This window comes from Ranitomeya variabilis, chromosome 7, assembly GCF_051348905.1.
Source record: "Ranitomeya variabilis isolate aRanVar5 chromosome 7, aRanVar5.hap1, whole genome shotgun sequence".
In the NCBI taxonomy this organism is placed as follows: Eukaryota; Metazoa; Chordata; class Amphibia; order Anura; family Dendrobatidae; genus Ranitomeya; species Ranitomeya variabilis.
In genome coordinates this window covers 133408165-133425055 of record NC_135238.1, presented here as the reverse complement: position 1 = coordinate 133425055, position 16891 = coordinate 133408165, and the positions used below count along the sequence as shown (strand labels likewise).

The 16891-nt window shown below is 44.3% G+C and overlaps 1 long non-coding RNA gene across 1 annotated transcript in view; it reads left to right on the top strand.

Annotated features, from left to right (window-relative positions):
- The first annotated feature begins 4464 nt into the window (after nt 1–4464).
- Nucleotides 4465–16891, top strand: part of LOC143785524 (uncharacterized) — a 257155-nt gene continuing 244728 nt past the window's right edge. Inside the window, exon 1 of the long non-coding RNA XR_013218006.1 lies at nt 4465–4510. This is a non-coding gene — a long non-coding RNA (uncharacterized LOC143785524). The remainder of the gene's footprint in view (nt 4511–16891) is intronic.

The window sequence follows — 16891 nt, the reverse complement described above, 5'->3', positions numbered from 1 at the left end:
GAGACTGCAACCTGGTGTCCTCGTTATTTACTGCACCGCACCACCACCACCATCATCCACACCTGTTATTCACTGTGCACCCCACGGCAGGGTCACGGACCGGGGCCTAGCCGCCGTGACAACCCCAGAGCAGAGACTCAGAGGCCCGGTACCGGGTACCCCTCGGCCCTGCGGCGGTGGGGCCGCTACAACTTGGCGTCACAAACAGGATCTACTTAAGCCTGAAGAGTCAGGTCATGTGTGCCTTGGATTTGTGATTTGACGTGCTTGTACTGTACTTTATTGAGAGACTGTGTGCTGCGCCATTTGCCGCCAAAATCCGCCGCCATTGCAGTGCTGAGGAGAGCGCAGGAGAAAAGGAGGGGCGTGAAGTGGGCGTAGGCAAGCTGGAGAGCGCGAACAGCAATGGCCGCCCAGTCCAAATATTTCTGTGTCCTGAGGACGTGTCCGTCAACAGCTGAGGTCCGCCTCCTGATCTTGTTCGGAGGGTGGAGACCATGGAGACGGGGCCGCCCACGAAAGAGACCGCGGGAAGAAGACATTGGAGAGGAGACAAAGATGGCGACGCCGGAGGCACAGCGCGGGAATGGTCGAACCCGGAGAGAGGCTGGACAGCCCGAGGTGGCTCAGGATACGCCGTCACTGCGGGAGCTGACCCTTACGGAGCCGACGATGGGCCGACCCCCCCGGCCGCCGTCGGAAGAGTGTATGGCCGCAGCCGAGGCCCGGCGGATCGCTGCCCACCTGGAGGCCGATGCCCGTGTGACTGCTCGGCTGGGCCAGCCCACGGAGGTCTGCTTGTCTCCAATGTCCCCTGCTCCTCTCAACCCGGTCGCGGCTGAAAGTGCGCCGCAGACACCGGGCCTGAAGCTCATGCCTGAGGCCGAACACCTGCGGCGCATGATGGCTGCATGGCGAGCCCGACCACAGCCGGTACCCCAGGTTGACTTAATCACTGTTGCAGAGCCCCCCTTGTCCCACTGGGGTGTAGTGGTCTCCTTCAACCCCCGACATGGATGCGGGGTTATCCAGGAGATCGGGGAGCCGCTACAAGTCCACGTGGACCGAGAGGAGGTGGAACCTTGCAGTGGAAGGTTTGATCGCGACTTGGAGCCGGGTGATGCCGTCACTTACACCAGGTGGAGGAGAGCAACCGGCGAAGCAGGCTGGATGGCGCGGGGCGTCCAGCAGTGCGTTGCGCTCCAGGCCGCCGCTGTAACTCCCGAAGATAAACCTCCCACCGAAAAGACAACGGAACCTGATCCTGCGGAGCAGCGAGGGACCCGGACCTACCATGCACCGTGGGGGCGTGCTGGATCCTCGGTAAAAAGAACATCCCGGCGAGGGATCCTGTCGTTGTTGGGGCAGGACCCGATCCTTGAACCAGCAGGACGACCCGTTGGTCTGGTGATGCCCGGGAGGAAACCACCTTCCTCCCCGAAAAACGAGTAAGCATAATGCTTTAAAGATGTACATAGTTTTTAATTGTTTGTTTCCTGATTTTTGCTGCTGAACCCGTCCAGGGTTAACTCTTAAGGGGATCCTTCTGTGGACTTGGGATCCCTATTGTTTTGCTTTTGTTTGATTTTTCTAAAGTTTTTGCACAAGTTTCTAGTTGAAAAGAACTGCTGAAATCATGAACAGTGCATGATCCGAACTTCTTGTATATAGTTTGCACCTTATTAAAGGCGCTCCCTACTGGTTTTACTTAAAGAAGGACTCTTTGTGAAGATACCACACTGGAACCTTTGCTGAGTATGGACTGGTAGCCTGAGAAGGCGTGCTACCTCATAGAGACTTGGTCCCCTCTTAAAGGGGATGTTCATTTGTTGCGCTTCGACCGTGATATTGCTTTAAGATTGGAAGCAATAATGTCTTGACCAAAGAAAGTGATGATAATGTTTACATGAGAAAGTTATATGTATTTAATTAGTTAAATGTGAAGAAATACTGATGATGTTCTCTGAGAAGAAAAAGGTGAAAGATAGAAGAAGGATGCAGTGGACTCGTAGGGATAGACGTGGTGTCCAGCATGCATGAAAGAGAGAAAGATAATGAGAAGGCTTAATGTTCAATAGAAAATGTTTTGATAATGTTGATAGATAGTTAGGATAGAAGGTAAACCCTGAGTCCTCATAGGAGTCATGTAGAGATGACTCAGTGCTCTTAAACTGAAAGTAATGTTATGTTCTATACTGTGTATAGTAGTTGAAAAGGCAGTAGGCCCTGGCTGAACGGGGCGGTCCTGTAACTGAAAGGAGAGGCAGTAGGTCTGGTGCCGATAGGACAGGCGGTCCTGCAGATTTAAAGAAGGAGAATGAAAAAGTTAAATTACCTTATAATGTGATTATAGGAAGGTCTTTAGTGGATTTAGAGTGTATGTCCTTAAAGGCAATGTTAAATTATTGTCCAACAATTTTGCACTTAGTAAAATACCCGGTTGGGTAACAGGAGTTATTTGTAGCCTGTAATTTATAATGTTAACCATGTTTGTAACGTTCAAGTGACCTTACCTCCCATAAAGGGAAGCCTGTTCAAGTATACTTATTGTTATTGCACTCAACAAAACTGTATGTCTTTTTGCTAACTTGTATTGTTGTTTTCTTCCCAGTCCCGGAGTACTGTGTTTAACCAGGGGGGAGTGCAGCGCCCCAGAGTCCTGATCGTTGCAGTACTGTGGCTCCGCCACTATGGGGAGCTACGGTGCGTCTGATGGCACTGAAGGAGTTAATCTGATCAGGTATCACAGACACCAATACATTTCACAGCTGGGCCTCCGGGGGGAGCTAAGGGTGCTATTCATTAGGCCACTCCCCACCATAGTGGGTAAACTGGGGGTCAGGCAGGAAGTTAGATCAGAAAGCTGACTGGGTTGGAACCAGGCAACACCTTGTGGCAGAGGGTGTTGTAGGGGAAGATACAGTAGGGTCTCTGTCAGGAGTGGGATCCTGAGAGAGGCTTGGCAACAAGAACGAACGTAATGGGACCGTGCCTGCTCCGGGTAGCGGCGGTGCCCAAGAAAGGACTAGAAGCGAGATAGATTGTGCTGAGTGAGAAACGAGATCACGCAAAGGAGAAATACCAGTAGGAGTCGTGCTGTAAGACCGGAGCAACATCCTACTGAGGCGCACTACCGGTGGCCGGAACGCCGAGGGGGTAGAATAACATTCAGCTTCAAGCAATACTCCAAACAGCGGCAGGACAGTCAGTTTAAGGCAGGCTGTCTAACACATATCACCTATGCAGTCTTGGGGGGCAACTTGTGGAGAGGGGCGACTCTAGGGTCCCGGAAGAGCTCCGAGCCTACCCGTCAAACGGGTGCCGTCCCAACCAGAACATCAGGGAGGGACGGAGGATTAGAAGAACATCATTTAATCGAGTTGTGAGGGAACTTAAGAAACAGACACAACGGTTGTGGGGACTTTCCGTAAGCACAGCAGGGGAGGACCACAACACATAGCGCTAGAAGGAAGGCACCGATTTCCACCTGTGAGGAGAACTCTGGAGGTGCCATCGGACCGGCCGGACTTGCGCAGCCTGGTGAACCGTATTCTGGACTGTGGACTCAGAGATCTTCAGTAAAGAGGTAAAGAGACTGCAACGTGGTGTCCTCGTTATTTACTGCACCGCACCACCACCACCATCATCCACACCTGTTATTCACTGTGCGCCCCACGGCAGGGTCACGGACCGGGGCCTAGCCGCCGTGACAACCCCAGAGCAGAGACTCAGAGGCCCGGTACCGGGTACCCCTCGGCCCTGCGGCGGTGGGGCCGCTACAACTTGCACAGGAGCCTTCTTCTGTGTGTGTTTGCTATTGCCCTGACATAAGGTGTTCATATATCTTACATAACATATAACTATTGCTGAAATGGTAATTACAGATGAGCGGATGTTTTGAGATTGGAATTCGCCAAATTTCCCCCCCCAAAAAATAAAAATAAATAAAAAACTGGAGAGGTGCTTTAAATGCAGAAACAATACAGGCAAATCCAAAAAGTTACGCAAAACTAGAAAAACCTACACATTTCGGCATAATGCCTTATTGATGGTACTATCCCTGGAGGATCTTGTGGGGTGTCCTTCAATCACAGCTTCAGCTGTTCATTATTCCAGTGAGCTGACTCTCCTATCCCATTTCCTTGCTGTTTGACCTCTTTCAATAATATCTCAAAGATTGATTTCTGGCTAAATATTGCTGGTAGAGAATATACAGATTGCATTATCATTTATACATATATATACTGTATATATTTAATGGAAAATATATTAATTGTCCCTAAATAATCATGCAAACATGTGCATAGACTATAAATGAACGATTTCAGTAAAATTGCTCTTTGTCAGTCTAATAATATATTATGAGACTAACAGAAGGAATGGACACGCTGTATACAGCTCAGCTCTATATTTATGCTTTCTTATTTTAGCTCCTGTTTCCCTTACTTTTATAGCACAGTCGCCGGAGAGCACATCAGTCTTATAGAGCGTACCTGCAGGCACAAAACCGGTGAGTGTAAATGACAGTGGCCATTTTAACTAGCCATAAAAGACCCTGACGCGTGATGTTTAAAATTAAGAACAGTGTGAATATTAGGAAAGGAGACTGCAGTTAAAACCTCATCTGACCTCTCCCATTAAATATAGAGGCTTCTGAATTTTATTATCATACTGCTAAATGGAAGAACTGCGGGTTTTAAATCTACTGAGAAATTAAAGCTGGTCTGGTTGCATGTTTGCCAAATGAAGCATCTTTATTCCTTGGAGAGTTCCCACTGCCTTAACAGCTTTGCAGCCTCAGCGAGCCCACCAGACTTACTTATCTGAGAGAAAGGAGAGAGACTGGGAGGGCTCGGGATCCTCCTGATTGCTGCTTTTCACAAAGTACTGGCGCCATCAACTTCTCTTGCTAGCTGTGCCAGCTTTCACTTTCTACACCAATGGGCCTCCAAGGTGACTAGTTCAATTCTCAGTTCTGTCAAACAACTTTCCTGACCTAGTTTCTCACTCTGCAGTGGGGCTGAAACAAAACCCTCCTCCTTTGCTTGGATCCATTCTTGCATTTGCACAGCAAAACAATGTCTTTCTAAAGATAAGCCTTAGGGCTTTTGCATTTCTCTGTTACATTTTGACCAGTTGTGAAAAAGGAATCAGAGACACAGAATGTAATTCTTCAGAGAACCTGAAAGTCTTATTAAACAGAAAAAATGTGAATATGATTCTGGTACCTGATTGGCACTGTACCATGTATAGGATTTCCATATATTACAGGTTTGTAGCAAGGGAAGTTTATTGTGCAGGATGTCATTCATGGCCCAAAGACTGTATTGTAACCACCAAGAGTGAATTTCACAAATGTATTAGGACATGCTGCCTAGAAAGTAAAGATAAGAGAGTCATGGATAAAAACTAAGTACTTAAGCATAAGAAATAAAGATTCACTCTGGTTTGTAGAGGCGCATCCCTTCGAAACGCGTTGGTTATCTTTTTGTCCCTAACGCTGCTCCGTAGCTCTGTGACGTCACACCCGAGCACACGCTAGCAGACACTGGTGGCCATTTTTTCCCAGCCGTATCCAGGGACGCCACCGGCCGGGGCTCCTCTGGTAAGTCTTAGCCGCTTGCATCCCTCGCCACTCTGCTTCTGCTCTCCCAGCTCCCTGCTGCATAGCCAGACGCAGCAGCCGCATCATCAGGGCACAGACACAGACTCAGCAGGGTAAGTGCCTTATCATTCACGTGCACGTGCTATACCATTCCTGAAGCCAGGGTGCTGCAGCAGCCATATAAGGACGTTTTTATACTATGTTGTTTCCAATACCACTATTTAGTTTGTTGTTACATGTATCTGCTGTTTAGTACAAACACGTTTTGGTTGCGCCCATTACTGTATAGTGGCATCCTTGATTATATCCCCTGAGCGTGGTATCTGATATCTTACTATTGTAGTTATATTGAATAGAATGTTAGAGGTATTGCATAGCGAACCTTTCCACATAGTTCATGCTCTTCTTAATAGCCAAGGGTATAAAAAAATTGCCTGATTAGGTTATTACTATGGTTTCTTTATCGACTGACCACCAAGTTGCACAATTAATCTAGAAGTATAATGGGCAGACATACAACCAGCGTGGCTGAGGAGAGGAAACAACAAACAAACTCCATCTGCCACAACAGAGGTAGTAACAGTAGTTTCTGCAGAGGTAGGAGGAGACATGGCTTACTATCTAGAAGATGTGGCTTAGGCCTCTTTCACACTTCCGTTTTTACAATCTGCACAGGATCCGTCAAAATGTTGAAAAGACGGATCCTGTGCTGATTGTGAAAAGCGGATGCACTGGAGCTGTTTTTTTTTTACGGTTCCTGTGCATCCTAGAAGGCTATGGGCACACATTGTGTATGCGTCTTCGCCGGGTTTTTCCGCTGCGAAAACGCATACACAATACAACCCATTTTAAAAATAATTAAAAAAATAAAAAAATCGTGATATTCTTACCTTGCGATGCTGCCGGCAGCTCAAGTTCCAAGTGATGCATAGCGAGACAATGACCTGTGATGACGTAGTGGTCCCGCTACGGGGGACACCAGAAGGTGAGAATAACACAATTTTTTATTTTTTTAATTATTTTTAACATTATATCTTTTTACTATTGATGCTGCACAGGCACGGGAAATTCTTCCACGCATGCTCAGTTTGAAAAGACAGCATCCATCACTAGATTCCTGCTTTTCACAGTCAGCAATGCTGAGCGATTTTCTGACGTGCAGAAATAACTTTCCTCTGTAGTGAAGTCTATGAGAAAAAAATGGATCCAGCAGCACCATTTGCTGGATCCGTTTTTTCACAAAACAATGGATTGTGATGGAAAAAGAAAGACGGAAGTGTGAAAGAGGCCTTAGGCTCCTTTCACGCTTCCGTCTTCCAAATCTGCACAGGATCCGTCAAGACGTTGAAATGTATTACTAGGAACACTAGCTGCCGGGAGCATCGGTGACGCTGCGCGGGACCGTCGGTAGGTGAGAATATTGCAATTTTTTATTTTTTTATTATTTTTAACATTATATCTTGTTACTATTGATGCTGCATAGGCAGCATCAATAGTAAAAAGAGAAAGAGAGCGAGCGAGAGAGAATTTCCCTGACGGGAAATTCTTCCAAGCATGCTCAGTTTGAAAAGATGGGACCCGTCGCTGGATTCCTGCTTTTCACAGTCCGTGACGCATCCTGCGTCCATAGGCTTCCATTATAGCCAGTGACAGGCAGCGCAAGATGCGTCACTGACCGATTTTCTGACGTGCAAAAAAGTGTTCCTCTGAACGTTTTCTCTGCCCGACGGACCGTTTTTTTACGCAGGATCCAGTGCACAACGGATGAAACGGATGGCCATCCGTCACAATCTGTCGCTAATACAAGTCTATGAGAAAATGCAGGATCCTGCTAATTTTTTTCAGTTCAGTGTCCTTGTTAATAGTGCTAGCCAGAGAGTACCCAAGTGCTTTTACCATCACTGATTTTAACATATTCCAAAAAAAATAGCAAAGCAAAGTTTCTCCAAAAATGGACAGCAGACAGATTAGGTACACAGGCAGCATCAGTGTTCTGTCTGAGATTTTCATGACCCATAAACTTGTGATCCATGACTGTGATAAAAAAATGAACTGATTTTATTTTTTAGTTTAGAGGAAACAGTATTGTGAATGATGCTAATGCTGTAAATAAATTATTTATCCAAAATAGCAAATCAAAGACTGATATACTGTACGTGAACAGTGATTTACATTCAGCAAGAGGAAAACGGTTAATGTGTAGTAGTAATAAACAATTACCTGCAGGTTATCTATGGCCTTTATTATTTACACAGTTTCATTTTTCAATTGTGACCAATATGCAAGTGCATTACAAAAATACAGTGCATTAAAACCTGCTATGTTTTGTGCTGGGATGTGCAAAAGCTAATCTTGCTGAAATGCAGAATCCACAGTATATGAACACATGGATGAAAATGAGAGTTAGGTGGAGGCACACCGCTTTCACATCTTAAAGCCGGCTGTTATCTAAAGACTAGCAGCTTGCACTGCTGTCATTGAGAAGTCCTGGAGGTAAAATGTTAATGTACTCCATCTGTATGGAAGAAAAAGGGATGATTTCCTGTTAATAGCATTCAGACACATCTACTCTAGCATGCAGATACTGGAGAGTGATAAATATAAGAACAATGCTAGCATGTCTCTTCTTCCTATTGCAGTTTTCAAATACAGTTTACAGGTTATTCACATTTCTGTCTTTCTTGGTCTAGATTGGAGTTATCAGCTTGTAGGTGTCAAAGCACAGTGATCTATGCTGTTTCCATAACTCTCATTTGTATAGGAGTAATGCAAGCATTGTAGCACATCTGTGGTCAGCTGTTTTCATAAACTCAACTGGGATGGCTAGGTCCCAATAGCAGCTATTTCCATCTTTGCTATGAAAAGCAGAGCTAGGAATATACCTTTAAAAGGGAACTGTACTTTCAACAAAATTTACAGTACATCAACCAGTAGTACAAGTAAACAAAACTTTGATATGCAAATTGCCTCTTCAGAAAGAAAGAGGACTTGAACTCCATAGTGCCACCTGTTGGAGGCAGCAATCTTGCAAGTCACTATTGACCCTTTAATGAACCTAGAAATGTGACTTAAGGTACCTTCACACTAAACGATATCGCTAGCGATCCGTGGCATTGCAGCGTCCTGGCTAGCGATATCGTTGTGTTTGACACGCAGCAGCGATCAGGATCCTGCTGTGATATCGCTGGTCGTTGAACAAAGTTCAGAACTTTATTTGGTCGTCAGACCGGCGTGTATCGTCGTGTTTGACACCAAAAGCAATGATATCAGCGATGTTTTACACTGGGAACCAGGGTAAACATCGGGTTACTAAGCGCAGGGCCGCGCTTAGTAACCCGATGTTTACCCTGGTTACCAGTGTAAAATGTAAAAAAACAAAACTACATACTCACCTTCGCGTCCCCCGGCGTCCGCTTCCCACACTGACTGAGCGCCATAAAGTGAAAGTGAAAGTACAGCACAGCGGTGACGTCACCGCTCTGCTGTTAGGGTCGGCGCTCAGTCAGTGCAGGAAGCAGATGCCGGGGGATGCGAATGTAAGTATGTACTGTTTGTTTTTTTTACATTTTACGCTGGTAACCAGCGTAAACATCGGGTTACTAAGCGCGGCCCTGCGCTTAGTAACCCGATGTTTACCCTGGTTACCCGGGGACCTCGGCATCGTTGGTCGCTGGAGAGCGGTCTGTGTGACAGCTCTCCAGCGATCAAACAGCGACGCTGCAGCGATCGGCATCGTTGTCGCTATCGCTGCAGCGTCGCTTAATGTGAAGGTACCTTTAGGACAAAAGTCAAATTCAGAATCTAAGTCTGCAGACACGGTGTTTCAGGGTATTGCCCCTTGTCAGTGCAAAGTATGAGAACTGATTTGGCTAGGTGAGAGGCTCTGGACTGAGGTAAAAAATGTAACCTTTCTCTTTGTGAAGAGTGAAATACCGGCTCTGGCTTGCCAAGGTAAGGCTAATTCACCATTCAATGCTCCTCAGGGAAATTTAATATGATTAATATGATTTCCCAGAGGAGCATTTCATGGCAAATAATCCTCCTTACCTTGGCATGCCACAGCCGGAATGTCACTCTCCGCAGAGAGAAACATTACCCCTCAGACCTATAAGAAACTTTGCTATATATCTTATCAGAGAAACCTGCTTTCCTTCCTCACATATGAGCTGCTTCTTCCCCTCTCTCCCCTTCAGTTACCATACACTATGAAAAAACTCAAATTCATCTTGAGTGAAAAAAGATGGACTGCTAGCACAGTGAGGTGTCACGTTACAATTATATTCTTTGGAAACTAGAGGAATTTAGATCAGATGGAGAAAATAGTAAAAGGGAGACCCAATAAGATTGTGCCAAGCTTTCTAACACATATTTTATCTCACTCAAGAGCATGATTCCCACCTACACTGATCATTAATGCTGTGTAATGTCCTCAATGTCTCTACTACTTTTCTCTGTGTGCTTACTTATGAATGAAAAGCAGGAATCCGTCTATGTGTGCTGTGCTGATTACGAGACACATCATAGCAGCTATTCTACTCTGAAAATCTCAGAGTCATTTCCAGTTTTAGGCTATGTGCACACGTTGCAGATTTAACTGTGGAATTTTCTGTTCAGATTCTGAATTTCTTTTTCAGAAAACGCAGGTCAGAATCTGCACCTTTTTTTAAGAAACAGAGTCTACAGATGGGGAAGTGTATGAAGAATCAGGATACAAGTCATATAATGGGCACAGACAGATAGTGTTATTCCCCTTGTTCACAAACAGGACAGCTTATTTTGGAAAGTCGCTTAAAAGTTCGGTTAGCATTTCTGGATGTGTTTTAGTAGCAAATGTGATTGGTCCCATATTGGAGTATTGTAGCTGATTGGGATAAAAAGTTGAATAAATGAAAGCTGCTGGACTCCAATGACAGGTCTGTGAAAGGGCCCACCATATACCATGCACCTATTATCATACTGGTTCCTTTTTGTCAAAGGAGGACTTTTGAGTCCTGCCGGGTATGTGGGTTAAAGTGTGTTTGCTACATACCAATCTTTGAGTCCATAGAGTTTAACTAGCTCATACTGCTTCTATCATGTAAATCCTCACAGGGTTTTCCCCCAACTACCAACACTGCAGAACTATCAAAATTGACAGAAAAAAAGCAGCCTAAGTTTCATTCAGACATCCGTGAATAATGTACCTGTTCTATCTGTGATTTTCAAAGAGAAGACACATACCCATTATGGTCTATGCTGCTGTTCACATGTCTGGTTATTTTTGATGACCAAGTGCCTGCAAAAATCATGGAGACTAGTGATGAGTGAGTGTGCTCGTTACTCGGGTTTTCCGAGCATGCTCGGGTGTGCTCCTAGTATCTTAGGCGTGCTGGTAGGTTATGTTTGTGTCCTCACAGCTGCAAGATTTCCAGCTGCTAGACAGCCTGAATACATGTGGGGATTCCCTAACAGGCAATCCCTGCATGTGTTCAGGCTGTCTAGAAGCAGCAAATCATGCAGCTGCGGCGAGTCAAACATAATCTACGAGCACGCCCAAAATACTCAGAGAACACCCGAGCATGCTCGGAACACCCCAGTAACGAGCACACTCACTCATCACTAATGGAGACATGTCCGTTTTTAATCTGCACATGGATGAAAATTATCAATAAAAGCCTATGGGTCAATGAAAATGACTGACAGCAGCATTGTTATCCTTGTGAAATCTGTGTGTTGTCCATGAATAATATCTTAATGAATAAGAGAAGTTTTGCAATTTACTTATTCATTTATTCATTCATGAAAATCGCTGATGAAAAACTGATGGTAAAAACTGAGACACTGTGTAAATGTAGGGAGATAGACCGGACTGAGGGTACCTGTGCGGCACCCCAGGAGTTCGGGTACCACAGTAGTGCTGCCTTCCTCTCGGGGAGGGTAGTGCTATGCCTGGAGACAAGTGAGATTCCCTTTGGCAGGCTATCACACACACAACACCTTCCAAATCCAGGCCAGGAGGGGGAGCTCAAAACCCTGTTTTAGGGCAGCTTCCCTGGATAAAGATCCTGGTCTGGAGGAGGAGTCAGTTCAGTTTGTACAGACGGTCTGTGAGCAGACAGGAAACAGACAGGAAAGGAGCAGAGAAGAGATGTAGGGCTCAAAGAGGCTGAGAATAGGCCTCTGAGGAGTCAGTGTGCAGAGACCGGGTACCGGGAGCCCGAGGCTAGAGTGGAACTACAGGACACTCAACAGAACTGAAGGGCATAAGATCATACAGACATTGCCCAAATTACCTTATTCGGACTTACATATAGAAATAGCCAAACGAAGAGATCCAGAATACGATAAAATTATACAATGCTTAATTAATAAATAATTAAAAATTGCAACAATACAGTACAATACAAAAGCGCCCTAACCAAAGGTGGGATGCTGAGTAACTATATTTAATTTTAAAGACCCACATCGAGATCAAATATATTTCATGTGGTAAGTATACCAGTCTACACTGTCTGCCTCAATGCAGGCTACCTTAGTATGCACAGGTACATTAAATATATACATATATGAACAGAAGCAAGGACCAGATAAATAGCTACCTTGCAGTTAATACAGCGTCCCACCTCACCCCAACGCAAGTTTTGCAACCAGCTTCTTCAGGGGCGTGTCTGGGATGGGCACATGTAGGGTTCTTATAGCAAACTGGAAACAATGAATAGAAGAGTAAGAATAACGTGACTGAAAGGATTGCCGAGCAGATACCTGACATTACCAGGCCATGAAACACTCCTCCCCACTTCCTGACATGAATGTCACTTCCGGACATGTGATCATTGGATCGCACGCTGGGCCGCAAGCGATCTAAGACAGAGCGCATCCGGAAGTAAACAGGGCAGGGAGAGAGCGCACGTGCACTGCCAGGGAAGGAGAAAAATCATGTGAGAGGGAAAGCAGCATATAACATGAAAGGAACCATCACCGATTGCGGAGGATGTATAATTAAAAGGGCACTAATAGATTAAAATGTCCCATATCATATATTAAAGTGCTATGTGCTTTTATCAATAGAAAATTATTAATATTAATGGAATCTGGAAATTATACAGCAAAGAAAACATTTCATATTTATACATCATATAAATCAAAAGTGATATAGTGCATATTGTTATCTTTGAAAGCATATAGTAAGAAATCCATAAACGTGACAGTGCAATTATAGTAGTTTCTCAGCGTAATTTTTTATTGCCGTGAAGTATATATAATAAAGTGCATAAAGTGACAATAATTCATTATTTGAGAACTATATTCACATATAAACTATAATCCATAATGTTTAATGAGAATCCGTATCCTACCTCATAATCAAACCATGCCCCTCCAAGGTGATTATACAGTGCCCATAGTGTTAAATATAATAACTAACCCCCTAAAGTCCACAAAGGGGTCCAATCCCTTTAACCCACAAATTCAGATGGAAATACGACGATATCCCCAATATAATGTCCCATAAACTTGAATACTTTAATGCTTAGATCAGTCGACTCGTGATGTAAACATAGGAGTCAAGATCCATAGTTCTCATGGCTCGCCCACATTCTTGCAAACGATGAAGGAGAGCCTCTCCCCTGTCCTGAACCACATGGCAAAGAAAATGGCAATCTCATGAGCAATCCTAAGGTGAATAGAAAAAAAATTAATATCCATACTAAAACCAGAAATAGTAATTACTATTAGTATAAAAAAGAAAAAATTTAAGATAAAACCCCTTACCCTACCCCTAAAAGAATGTCTCATAAGGAAAGATCTAATACAGGAAATTCTTATAGGAATGAAGCAAATCCCAAGCTTTCATTAAGTCCTTGTGGGGCCATAGTGCCCAGCCTATAAATCCATCTACTTTCTAGTTGGGCCAAGGTTCTACCTAGATCCCCCCCACGCAAGTCCAAATTAACTTGATCAATACCTTTGATCACCAAGCCTCTGGCATGTCCGTTGTGATGTTTCTTGAAGTGCCTGGGCAATGTCTTCAATAGGGTCTCATCTTCCACTGTCTTAGCTATATTGATATCCCTGACATGTTCTCTTCTGATTTTAAGTTCCCTGGTGGTCAACCCTATGTATATTTTACCGCATGGGCACTGGGCATGATATGTTCGTCTGTTGATGTATTTACAAAGCTCGTGACAAGGGATATTGAACAGTTAGCTGGGAACAGTAGAAATCCATCTAATTTGGATAGGTATGAACGTCTGGCATTGGAGGAATTGAAGTCTTGGAAAGACGTGGTTTATAAACCAGCAGACAAAGGGGGCAATCTGGACATCTGGCCTTGCCAGATGTATGAGAGACAACCTAATAGGTTGCTTGAGGATACAGCATACTATCGGAAAATAACATTTAACCCTTTGTCTTCTATTCAGAGTAAGCTCATAAATATTCTTGATAAGGCTTTTATGGAAGGCATCATTTTCAAAAAACTGCTGGATGCCATCAGAACCCTCCATCCAAGATTGCCTACATTTTATGTTATTCCCAAATTGCACAAGAACCCTGTGGATCCACCCGGACGACTTATCATGGCAGGTATTGGCGGATTATGTGAGATCATCTCTAAAGGTACCTTCACACGAAACGACATCGCTAGCGATCCGTGACGTTGCAGCGTCCTCGCTAGCGATATCGTTTCGTTTGACACGCAGCAGCGATCAGGATCCTGCTGTGATGTCGCTGGTCGCTGAATAAAGTCCAGAACTTTATTTGGTCGTCCAATCGCTGTGTATCGTTGTGTTTGAAAGCAAAAGCAACGATACCAGCGATGTTTTACACTGGTAACCAGGGTAAACATCGGGTTACCAAGCGCAGGGCCGCGCTTAGTAACCCGATGTTTACCCTGGTTACCAGCGTAAAAGTAAAAAAAACAAACAGTACATGCTCACCTGCGCGTCCCCCAGCCTCTGCTTCCTGATACTGACTGATTGCCGGCCCTAAAGTGAAAGTGAAAGCACAGCGGTGACGTCACCGCTGTGCTGTTAGGGCCGGAGCTCAGTCAGTGTCAGGAAGCAGAGGCTGGGGGACGCGCAGGTGAGCATGTACTGTTTGTTTTTTTTACTTTTACGCTGGTAACCAGGGTAAACATCGGGTTACTAAGCGCGGCCCTGCGCTTAGCAACCTGATGTTTACCCTGGTTACCCAGGGGCCTCGGCATCGTTGGTCGCTGGAGAGCGGTCTGTGTGACAGCTCTCCAGCGATCAAACAGCGACGCTGCAGCGATCGGCATCGTTGTCGCTATCGCTGCAGCGTCGCTTCGTGTGAAGGTACCTTTATATTGTGGATTACTTTTTGAAACCTATAGTATCCACTTTGCCATCCTATATTAAGAACACTCCAACGTATTGTACATGTCAATTAGGCATACAGATGGTCTGGCAGCCAACAAATGTTCCTGCAATCAAGCAACATCCATCCCCCCATTGCTGACCTGATTCTGATTCTTTTAGAATTTATTCCGAATCACAATGTTTTTACATTTAACAATAACATCTTTTTACAGTTACAGGGCACAGCAATGGGGGCCTCCTGTGCCCCGGCATAAGCTTATTTATTTTTTGGGGCATGGGAGAGGAACATTTTTCAGGGGGATCTCATCCAGGATGTGAACTATGTTCACAACTGGATGAGATACATTGACGATATTTTGTTTTTTTGGGAAGGCACCTTGGAGGGTTTCAATAATTTCATGAATGCCTTGAATGATAACAATATTAAGATCAAACTTACCTTTCGTTCAGGTAGAAATCTGGATTTCCTGGACTTAAACATTACTGTTGCCTCAGATGGTCGTCTAAGTACTGATGTATTTAGGAAACCCACAGCGACTAATTCTTTGTTACGTGCAGACTCCTCCCACCTCAGATCCACCATTATAGGTATTCCTATAGGGCAATTTCTGCGTGGTAGGAGGATATTCAATTTGAGAATCAAGCTATGGACCTGACCCATAGGTTTGCAGAGGCTACATGAGAGCCAAAAGGACCACCCATGATAAACTTCTATACAAGCAAGGAAATTATGTCATTGATGAAGATAAGAACCAGGTAAGGTTTATTTCAACATACAATTGCCAATGGCAATCGCTTACAGATATTATTTGAAAGCATTGGGAGGACCCTATTCTTAAGCAAGTATTAACTCCAGTTCCATCTTTTGTGGCCAAGTGTTCTCCAAACTTCAAAGACATCTTGGTAAGAAGTCATTATGAAGCTCCTAGGTCTGGACCTGTCACATCTACAGGCGGTGGCCGTAAGGGCTTTTTTCTGTGTGGATTGTGCAAGGGATACCTTAATCTAATTAGATCCACGGAGTTTTCTAACTTTGATGGATCAAGAACATATTAAATCAGAAAGCATCTCAGCTGCAACTCTCGGGGAGTCATCTATCATGCCCAGTGCCTATGCAGTAAAATATACATAGGGTTGACCCCCAGGGAACTTAAAATCAGGACAAGAGAACATGTCAGGGATATCAATAGAGCTAAGACAGTGGAAGATGGGACCCTATTGAAGATATTTCCCAGGCACTTCAAGAAACATCAAGACGGACATGCCAGAGGCTTGGTGATGAAAGGTATTAATCAAGTTAATTTGGACTTGCATGGGGGGATCTAGGTAGGACCTTGGCCTAACTAGAAAGTAGAAGGATTTATAAGCTGGGCACTATGGCCCCACAAGGACTTAATGAAAGCTTTGGATTTGCTTCATTCCTATAAGAATTTCCTGTATTAGATCTTTCCTTATGAAACATTCTTTTAGGGGTTGGGTAAGGGGTTTTGTCTTAAAATTTTCCTTTTTTATACTAATAGTATTTACTATTTCTGGGTTTAGTATGGATATTAATTTTTTTCTATTCACCTTAGGATTGCTTATGAGATTGCCATTTTCTTTGCCATGTGGTTCAGGACGGGGGAGAGGCTGTCCTTCATCGTTTGCAAGAATGTGGGTGAGCCATGAGAACTATGGATCTTGACTCCTATGTTTACATCACGACTGATCCAAGCATTAAAGTATTCATGTTTATGGGACATTATATTGGGGATATCGTCGTATTTCCATCTGAATTTGTGGGTTAAAGGGATTGGACCCCTTTGTGGACTATAGGGGGTTAGTTATTATATTTAACACTATGGGCACTGTATAATCACCTTGGAGGGGCATGGTTTGATTTTGGGGTAGGATATGGATTCTCATTAAACATTATGGATATTTGTTTATATGTGAATATAGTTCTCAAATAATGAATTATTGTCACTTT